Below are 10,224 nucleotides of genomic sequence, written 5' to 3'. Positions count from 1 at the left end.
CAATGTGGCAGCAAAGGCTGCGCTGGTGAGTCTTCTGAAGGAAATAAACATCCTACTGGCAGCTGGACTCAGGTTACCCTTTCTGATCTGTGCTAACCCTGGTTCTATCACGGCTGCATCCTGAAGCTGTGGAAGGTCACATGTGACAGTGCTGGATCATTTTATTTGTTGGAAGAGATTTCAAAGGAGCAAAACATCCAGCCTGCAGCATGAGCTCCACACTCCTGTTATTGCTGCCATCATGAGAGGCCCAGCTGGAGAAACGTGAACCTTCAGAGCTGAGCCCACATGGACTTCTTCCCTCTGTGTACCCGCGCCAGGTCTTTCATTGTAGCAGCAAAACAGTGGCATCCCCATCACTTCAGACGTCTATTATTGCTTCTCTAAATATCATGTCATTGAAATGGACGTTTCTCATAGGTGTAAAACCACAGAAGGCTTGAGACAGGCAGGCTGAGTCTCTATTCAGGTCAGAGAAAAAAAAAATTCCTGAGAGTGGGGACACTGGTGTGTTGGGTCCAGCCTCTTCCTTATACTACCTACATTTATCTGGCACGGCGTTTGCTTTCCTAAATCCAAGGGTACACCTTTTCCTTTTAATTCTTAAATCCCACATGGCGCATGTTCCTAATTCTCAAACAATGCAGTAGGATGCTGTCAACCATTACACTGCGTAGGCTACAAGAGGTGCAGCTGGGATTAGAACTCACGTAGCAGGTGCCACACTGAGTTGTTTTTTTCTATGCAGCAGTGGTACTCATCTGGATGGGGATTACCTGGCAATTTCTGGAGACATCTGTGGTTTTCAGAACTTGGAGGGGAGGGGAGTGTTCCTGGCATCCAATAGCAATCAGTTTCTGGCGTCTACCCTATGGAGCACAGAACTGTCTCCTGGAAGAAAATTACTGGCCCCAAATACTGATGCAGTTGACCCTGCATATCCTTGGAGAGCAGGCTTCAGGATCTATCATGGAACCAAAATTCACAGATATAACCAATACCTTAAATTAAATGCCTTGGTGTTGGCATGTGACCGATGCTCATGAACTCACACACTTTGAATCATCTTTAGATTACCAATAATACCTCACAGAATGCAAGTGCCATGTCAGTTCTGGTTACGTAGCATTAGCGGGGACTTACGACAAGAACAAACATTGTGCATGTGTTCAGAGTAAATGCAACATTTCCCCCTAACCTTTACAAACCATAGTTGGTTGACACCCTGGGTGCAAATATTGAAAAACCTTGCTTTATTACTTTTTTCTTTATTTTTGCTTTCCAACTGGAAATAGCTCTGTTTTCCTAATGATTAAGATGGTATATCATCATCAAGATGAAACAATATAGAAAAATGGACACTGAAAAGGAAAAATGGCCCATAGCCGCACTCAGGTGAGACAAATAAGATTAATGCACCTGCTTACATGCATCCATAGCTTGACCGTGCACAAGCATGCCTACACACATTCTCATCTTCTTGTCTTCCCCTTTTCCTTTTTCAGAAATGCAAAGCTGTTGGATGCTGGCCCTGAAGCCTTCCCCCTTACTTACCTCTAAGTTGTGCTTCTTTCCCTGTCAGTAGACTGATCAATAGTAACTAGTTCTCAGAGCTGTAATTCTGTCTCTCACCAAGAGTGGATTAGGACTGGGGTTTGGCCTCGCAGGTTAAGCTTCTGGTTGGGAGATGGACACCTGAATCAGCACCAGCTCCTCTCCTCATTCCACTAATGCATGCCTGGGAGAGAGCCAGTGCTGCACTCGGGTCCCTGCCTCCCACATGAAGACTCACACTGGCTCACCTGGCTCCTAACTCCAGCCTGTAATGGCCCCAGCTGTGGATGGCAGAGTTCTCTCTCTCTCTCTCTGATGGCTTTTTTAGTTGGAGGGCTCCTGGCCTAAGGACCTGGCTTCCTCACATTACGCATGAAAATACCTCTGATGGAGGTTCTCCCAGATAGAGTTGAAATACCACAACAGACACTCAACACTGGAAAGCTTGCTAAGAAGCATCTGGGTTCAATCCTAACTTCACATGAACCCAATCAAGGGACAAACCTTTGGCGTTTGCAGCATCTCCTAGCATGTCTGTACATTTCCTTACATGCTTCTCTTACTTCTACTTTATGTTATAGTTAAGGCAATATGTAGGTTTTTGAAATCCATATGTGTGAATCATTGGGTCATTAATTTGATTTTAAAGATTTATCTATTTTTCTTGGAAAGGCAGAGCTACAGAGAGAAGGAGATACAGAAAGATCCTCCATCTCCAAGTGGCTGCAACGCCCAGAGTGAGCTGATCCAAAGCCAGGAGCCACAAGCCTCCTCCAAGTCTCCCACGCAGGTGCAGGGTCTGAGGTTTTTGAGCCATCCTCTACTGCTTCCCCAGGCCACAAGCAGGGAGGTGGGTGAAAAGTGGAGCAGCCACAACACGAACTGATGCCCATATGGGATCCCTGTACGTTGAAAGTGGGGATTTAGCAATCGAGCCATCACACCAGGCCCCATTAAATTGACTTTTAAAAAATCACTGTGTAGGTTATGTTATCTATGAGTTTTGTGGAGGGTCGACAAGCGGATGGTGCAAGCATTGATCACAAGTTTAGGGGAGGGCCTTGAGCTTGCTGGGGCTGGTCATTTCTCACTGATGTCAACACACTTAATGTCACCCCATTACTATGCGCTCTTATATCTTGGTGTCTTCAAAACGTCTGTCACTAATGGCTATGAAAATGTTTGGGCTAATGCAAGTTTTATTCTGATGACAGACAAATGTATAAATCGGCATTCACTGTATGGTTTCCTTAGGAAAAAGCTTCCTAGGAGTGGAATTGCTGAATCATCTGGATGCACATTTCCCCTCTCAGTGTAGTTTTTCCAAGTTATCCCACGAAGACACACCGGTGCGAGAGTCATTGAGTGGAAGCTGATGTCAGACAGCAGCCATGGCAGGTGCTGGTTCCTGGAGTTCACGGGAGGAGAGTGGAGGAAGAAGCCCAGGCTGGGGACACTAGAGACCAGGCTATTAGCAGAACAATGCATGTAGCATTGTGAGTGTCCATCCTGACCCAGAAACTCCCATCATTAACTCTGTTCTACCATAAACCAGCATGAATGGATTTACTGATGGTACCAAGTGTTACTGGCACTTCAGAAATGTGACTCAGCATCCTAGGGCTTTGGTGCCCCTGAGTGGTGCTTTTCCCTTGGACCTTGTCCATGTGCTGGGTTGGGGCTTCTCCAAACGTGTGTGTTGGAGTCTTAACCCCTGTCCTGTGCTTTGAAGCTGTCCCCAAAGCATTCACATATTGGAAACTTCAAGCCCAAATGGTAAAGGTATTTGGCAGTGAGACCTCTGGGAAGTAGTTGGGGATGAAGTCACGCAAGTAGGCCCCCTCAGCTGCACTGATGGTTGTCTCAGCAGAAAAGGGGTTCTGCTGTGTCTCACATGGGATGTCTCCACCACATAATACTGCAACAGGAAGGTCCCAGTCAGAGGTCAGCACCATGCTCTTGACCTCTGCAGGCTCCAGAATTATAGGGTGAAATAACATTTTTATTCTTTACAAATGACCTAGTCTATTACAACAATAGATAATGGACTCAGACCTTTTGGTGTCTTATTTGAAAACAGGATAGCTGAAGGTGTCATTATGACAAGGTCATACTGGGGAAAGGTGGGTCCCTCATCAATGTGTCCTTACAAAACGTGCCTCATGCACCTAGGGAGAAAATCATATGTAAGAACGCAGGCAGAGGTCAGGACGATGCTTTGCAAGGGAAAGATTTCCAGAAAGTCCCAGAAGCTATAGCCCTCAGAGACCAATGCTGCCAACACACTGATCTCTACATTCCGGCCCAGAAGACAGTGAGTAATTTCTGTGATGACAATTTCTGTGGTGTGGGAGGAGTACAGAACTCAGCATCCACGAAGGAGTTCATTGCAACAGCTACCGTATTCAAGGATGAAGCCAATGATAAGGTCATCTGGGAGTTACTCTCCACCCTCATAGGCTGACACACAAAGAACTGAAATCCAAAGAGCAAGACTCACCACAGAGACCTGGCTGGAACTCTTGCATCTCCCACCTAGTTACCGCCCCCTTCCTGCTGTGATAACCCCTAGTGGGGTAGCAAAACTCTGTAAGGGAGGTTGGGAAGAAAACACCTGCAAGGTTCATGGTCACCATGTCCATGTACCCCAGCAAAGTCTCCTGGGCCGCCTTGGGAAGCACACTCAGCATACCGCATGCCTGAAAGTGGGACCCACCTGCCTTGGAAATGTTTGCTCAGCACAGCTGCAAGTTAGAAGGAATGGACAGGTTCTGGCGTGATGGCTCAACAGGCTAATGCTCCCTGTGTAAGCACAGCCATCCCATTTGAGTTCATATCCCAGCTGCTCCACTTCCCATTCAGCTCCACTTCCCATCTAGCTCCCCCTGCTAGCGGCCTGGAAAAGCAGTGGAGGATGACCTAATCCTCGGGACCCTGCATTCACATGGGAGACCCAGAAGAAGCTCCTGGCTTGCAGCCAATTGGAAAGTGAACCAGCAAAAGGAAGATCTTTCTCTCTCTCCCTCTGTAAATCTGCCGTGTGACCCTGGGCCACACATACAGTAGAACCTCAGAATCTGCCAGGGACTAAGACGTCTATAATGGTCAGGGCAGCACACAGCAGAACAGCTAGCACACTCAGCTTGAGCTCCCTCATCACTGTCAAGGAAGTGAGCACAACATTTACAATGCTTGATATAGGCTAGGTGGGTACCTTGCCAACCTGTCAATCAAATCACCCCTTCCTCAGGAAGTAATTCCTTTCACCTATGACCTGGGGACAATATCATGCAACCACTTCCCTTTCCAAGCTCAAGAAGCCTGACAAACAGGAGGTTTCTCTCTCTCCCCTCTCCCCGTCAACTCCACATCCCACAACCCACCCTTCTCTCTCTCTCCTCTCTCTCCCCTCCCCGTTTCTGTGGGCACAGTGGACAGAATGTAGACACCCCTGTCTCCACTACCTTTCCCTTCCTGGTACCCTCTATTTTTAAAATGGCCCATGATTGCCTGTGAATTCTTCACTGTTGAAATGAACTTTATTGGGCCCGGCGGCATGGCCTAGCAGCTAAAGTCCTCACCTTGAACGCCCCGGGATCCCATATGGGCACCGGTTCTAATCCCAGCAGCTCCACTTCCCAGCCAGCTCCCTGCTTGTGGCCTGGGAAAGCAGTTGAGGACGGCCCAATCCATTGGGACCCTGCACCCGCGTGGGAGACCTGGAGGAGGTTCCAGGTTCCCGGCTTCGGATCGGCGCAGAACCGACCCGTTGCAGCTCACTTGGGGAGTGAATCATTGGATGGAAGATCTTCCTCTCTGTCTCTCTTCCTCTCTGTATATCTGACTTTGTAATAAAAAATAAATAAATCTTTAAAAAAAAAAAGAAAGAAATGAACTTTATTACCTTGCAAGCTGTATGGGTATCTATACTTAAATTGCTTTTTAAGAAAGAGGCGAGAGCCTAGGAGGTAAATACTGAGCCTGAACTAGATCACAATACCACCCCTCGTCAGTATCGAAGCTCCTTTCTCTGGTTTGGATCTCCTCTGATGAGGGTGCAGGTTCACACTCTCTGTTTCACCTGCATCTCTCGCTTCTGCTTCCAGAATCTTGTTCGTTCTTCCAAGTCTGGAATCTCCTACGCTACACATCTTCTCAGTCCACAAAGTTCAGTGGGTGCTCCCTCCAGCCCCTCAGCTGAGCCTGCTCTCAGGCTGCTCTCTGTCTGTCACCCCCACTTGCCTACAGCCAGGCACTCAGAGCTGACTTTGATTATCTGACTTCAATTCACAAGAGGTGGCTCATTCCCGGTCCAACAATGCCCCACCAGACTTCTTGGCTGCATATGAGTCAGGATGCTGGTGACTTTGATTCATCACCGTGGCCTTTCATTCGAGTTCAAAGGATGCACTGGCACAGTGCTCGTGTTCGGGGGTGGAAGTCGATCTCAACTGTAATTACCGGGGAATGGCAAAAAGAATTCCAGGTCATGGGTTTCTAAAAGACTCGTCTTTCAAGCTGCAGCGGGCATCTTGTGGGGATTGCCACGGAACCCCCCGGGGCAGATCCAGACTCCTATACAGAGTAGAGCTCGCTGATTTATCCAAGCAGAAAGACAGTCCAGGCGTCGGGAGCTGAATGGATCGCATCCGCGGTTCTGTAACAGTGCCAGTTCCTGTGCCTCATGTCTCATCACTGATGCTTCAGGGTATTAGGTCAAACACACTGAGAAAGAGAAATCGACTAATGGTGTATTGCTGAGTTATTTTTCTCTTAAATATGTCTTGCTTTCATGTGTTACAGCATCCTGATCTGAAAGGAAATTTCTTCTAGTCTCTCAAAGAAATGAGGCTGCATAGGTTGGAGGTTCTCTCTCTTTCTCTCTCTCTGCATTATGTGGACACTGTGAGCAAAATTAGAGGCAGAACTCTACAGGGTCAGGGCTAAAAATGAAGACAAGAAGCAATTAAAGCTCATCTAAGGGACCTGTGCTATGGATTAAGCTGCTGGGGCATCCTAAATCGCCGTGAGTGTTCCAGCGTCCACTTCCGCTAATGAGCCTAGCAAAGCAAGCCCAAGTGCTTGGACCCCTGCTAACCACACGGAGAACTGTCTGAAGTACAGGCTCCTGGCTCCGGCTTGGCCCAGCCCTGGCCACTGATCCATCCAGGAGGTAACTGAGTGGATCAAAGGCCGGAGTCTCTCTCTCTCCCCACCACCTTTCAGATAAATCAACCTCTAATACATACTACAAATGAAGAATGTTTCTCCGCTGTGATGCTTCTGAAAGCCACTCCTTTTTTAAATTATTTAATTTAATTTCATGGAAGCCATTCCTTTCTTATCACTCTCCCTTCAGCAGAGAGCTGGTCCAAGGCCTGGCTGCTCTGCTGCCATTCTAGCTTCCTGTCCGTGCTTTCTGGGAGACAGCAGGTGATGGCTCCGATATCTAGGGTCCTGCCACCTGGCTGGGAGTCCTGAAGTTCAAGGCTCTGGCTTTAGAGGGACCCAGCTCTTGGCTATTCCTGGAATTTAGGGAATGAACTAGCAGACGGAAGATTTTCTCTTCTCTCTCTTCCTCTCGGATGTATACAAGCACATCAGTCTTCTTCAAGAATGTACCCAAAAGATAGGAGAATCTTATGATCAAATGCATGTTTTTCCTCTCTACATGGAATATTCCCAGAACCTCTCCCCATTAATTAAATAAATCTTGACTCTGTTTTTTGTTTCTGCTTACATGTCACTTTCTCAGGCAAGTCTTCCTGACCCGGCTCTAGCCCCTTGCAAACCTCCTGCACTCCTCTTATCTCACTGACAGCCATCCCAGGGCTTGTGCTGTCCCCCAGGGGTCACAATACCTCCCCGCCCCCATCAGGTTTGATTTTTACGATTTCATTGATTTGAAAGGCAGAGAAACAGAAAGAACTCTCCTATCCTGAGTGCCTGCAAAAGCAAGGATCCACTGGAATTAAGCCTGGAGCTGGAAGCTCAGTCCACATCTCCCATGGGAGTGGTAAGGACCCGACTACTTAGGCGTCCCCTGTGACCCCAAAGAAGGAACAGAGCCATAGGGATAAGCCATGCCCACCAGACATCCACTCAGGTGCAGCACAGGTGTCCCAAGCTGCGCTTGGCTGATGTACCACATGCCAAGCCCACCACTCTCATCCGTGTGTTAGATCCAGTGCCTGGCGTACAGTGGGCTTATACAGAGTTGTTGAAGAACTAAAGAAAGCAATAGAACTTAGAAGAACAGTGCACTCACTCCATATTTTTTGTCTTGGGAACATTTCTCTGTTTTTGGTATACTCTTTGGCTGTGTCCTGCCTCTCTACCGTCCTCCCCATGACACGAGCTTTGGGAAATGTTTCCCTTCTCTTTCTTGCTGTGAGCAGCACCAAGCCCCCTGCCCATTGCAACCTACAGAAACTTCATTAAGCAGCTTCTATAACAAAGGGGCTGAAGAAGGGGCTGTGGCCAAGACCGGCTGCAAATGCGGCCTATCAGATGATCTCAGGCAACGTCTGGTTCCTTCTGCCTCTGCATTTCATGCTTCACCCGTGGTTCCCCCTCGGTGCCCACATCCTCTCCCCAACAGCTCAAGGCTCTCCTTTGAAGTACAGGAGGTTTGTCTTCTGTCACGAGAGTCTTCTGCTCACCCCTAGGCGTGGGGTGAAGCTTTTCTCTTACAGACATCCTCATGTGGGATGCTTCCAGAATGCTCTATTGTCATGGCTTAATCCAATCACATCTCACTCCAGGCTGGGGCATCCATTTCTGGGAGACCAGATGGCTGAGAATGCAAGAGAGGCATGGTATGTAAAAGGGGAGGAAGGGTTTTCTTTGAAAAGGAAGTGAAAACCTGGTATGCAACAACCCTCCAAGGCTGAGTTCAAGTCCATTTCTCCCAGAAGCCTTCCCTGAAAACCCCAGATTACCCTAAAGTCTCTTTTCAATATTCTTCCTCCCATGGAGCACTTAGGACAGGTGGCACAAAATTGGTCCTCTCCCATCCCGACTTAACCCTCTCCATGATTCAGCATTCTCCTAGCCTTGTTCTGCACCACAGGGCAGCCCAACATGAAACTGCTTAAGACAAGCAACTTACCCTGCCAATGGACCATGTAGATCAAGAATTCAGAAGGGGTGTGGTGGGCGTGGCTTATCCCTATTGGACAAAGACTGGCAGGGTCAGTGGCTGAAGATGACTCTGTGAGTGGGGTGGATTCAACCTCTAGGGGTCAGGAGTTCCTGGACACCTATTCGGCTGTCCGTGCTAGCACAGCACTGCGTTCAGGTGGGCCATCAGCTCTTGCTGAGATCCGAAGATCCGAGTTTCTTCCTGCAGAGCAGTCCAGATTCCTTTTAACTGGAGGCTAGGGACCCCAAAACCAACTATCCTTAGAAAACCAAGGAAAGTTAGCTTGCATGATGTTGCCTCAAGTGTCACACAATATCCTCGCTGCATTAGTCCCAGACCATCCAAATTCAACAGAAAGGACTAGAGAACCCACCTCTCATCACAACGTAAAAAGAAAGGTATTACTGAGAGTGCTTGCAGCAAGACTCTCACAACCTATGTGTTCATCTCTAGCTCCTATCCGATCAGGAACAAAACTTGTTTTTTCTTCCAAGAGTCACCTAATAATACTATTTACAGGCCATACAGGTTTGTTGGAAAAGTTTACCTACCATAGCTTGATTGGGTTTTGAGTCCCTTGTCCAGTTTCCTGGTCAGAGCCAGTCCCGATGACTTCTGCGGGGCCTCCTAGAGTCCAGGGCCTGGCTAGTCCCCACTCATGCACAAAACCACAGAAGATGCCCATTGCCCTGTTAGGGACACACAAACCTACACCCACGCCCAGAATAACCCAATGGGACCAAAATGAATGGCTGTCCTGGAGTGGCAGTAGTGAACATCACCGCTTTGAGCAAGTCATGTGAAACCAAAGAAGCAAACACTGGGCTGAGTGCACAGGGACGCATCCTTGACCCAGGCACGCGTCCCCCAGTGAGCAAAGGCACTCACTCACCTCTTTGCAGAGCAGCTGCAGGAGCCTCCTCCCACTAGGCCGTCTCCCTGCCTCCCTGCAACTGTCCCGAGCAGATCTTGTCTGGGTTGCAGTTTCACCTCTTGTCACTTTCGGTTTGTCAGTGAACCCAAGAGTCAGGGGTCAGTTGAAGCCACTGAAGCCATCATCAGACCCAGCTCATATTTTAAGTAACTTAAGCACAGGAGCTGCTGTGGAAATACTGCTTCCGCCAGCCACTGATTGGAATGGTCAAACACACGTGAATCAGCAGCAAAATCAGTGAGCCTTGGTTAGATTTCTCTGCTGAGGATACTTCTGACATTCAGTAGAACTTGTGTAAGAGGGAGATTGTCAGAGAGGCGGCAGAGCGCCAGGGTTGGTCTCCAAGGCACTTGGAATTTAACAGTGAACTTGGTGTTGGCAAGAAACTCCAGGAGCCTCCCAGGCAATTCTTCAACTCCACCAGCTGGCTCCCCATCAACATCCCTCAGCCACCCTTTTTTCTTTCTTCCTTTTTTGATATGTAATTCTAGACATAGCAGTTTATGTAAGAATGACTATCACAGTTTTTAAAAATGAAAATGAGCATCAAGAATAGAAAAATTGGTAAAAACACATTATATTTGTATTAAAA

The 10,224-nt window shown here is 48.0% G+C and overlaps 1 long non-coding RNA gene across 1 annotated transcript; it reads right to left on the bottom strand.

Moving 5' to 3' along the window:
- Positions 1 to 757: 757 nt before the first annotated feature.
- Positions 758 to 8,719, bottom strand: LOC131481902 (uncharacterized). The gene is made up of 3 exons (XR_009246638.1): positions 8,666 to 8,719; positions 3,610 to 3,722; positions 758 to 964 (listed from the first exon to the last, which is right to left on the bottom strand). It is a non-coding gene; the product is annotated as an uncharacterized LOC131481902 (long non-coding RNA).
- Between the last annotated feature and the right edge of the window lie 1,505 nt (positions 8,720 to 10,224).

Source organism: Ochotona princeps, chromosome 1, assembly GCF_030435755.1.
Source record: "Ochotona princeps isolate mOchPri1 chromosome 1, mOchPri1.hap1, whole genome shotgun sequence".
Classification (NCBI taxonomy): domain Eukaryota; kingdom Metazoa; phylum Chordata; class Mammalia; order Lagomorpha; family Ochotonidae; genus Ochotona; species Ochotona princeps.
Note: the sequence above shows the minus strand (reverse complement) of the source record. Positions and strands in the feature narration are given on the sequence as shown.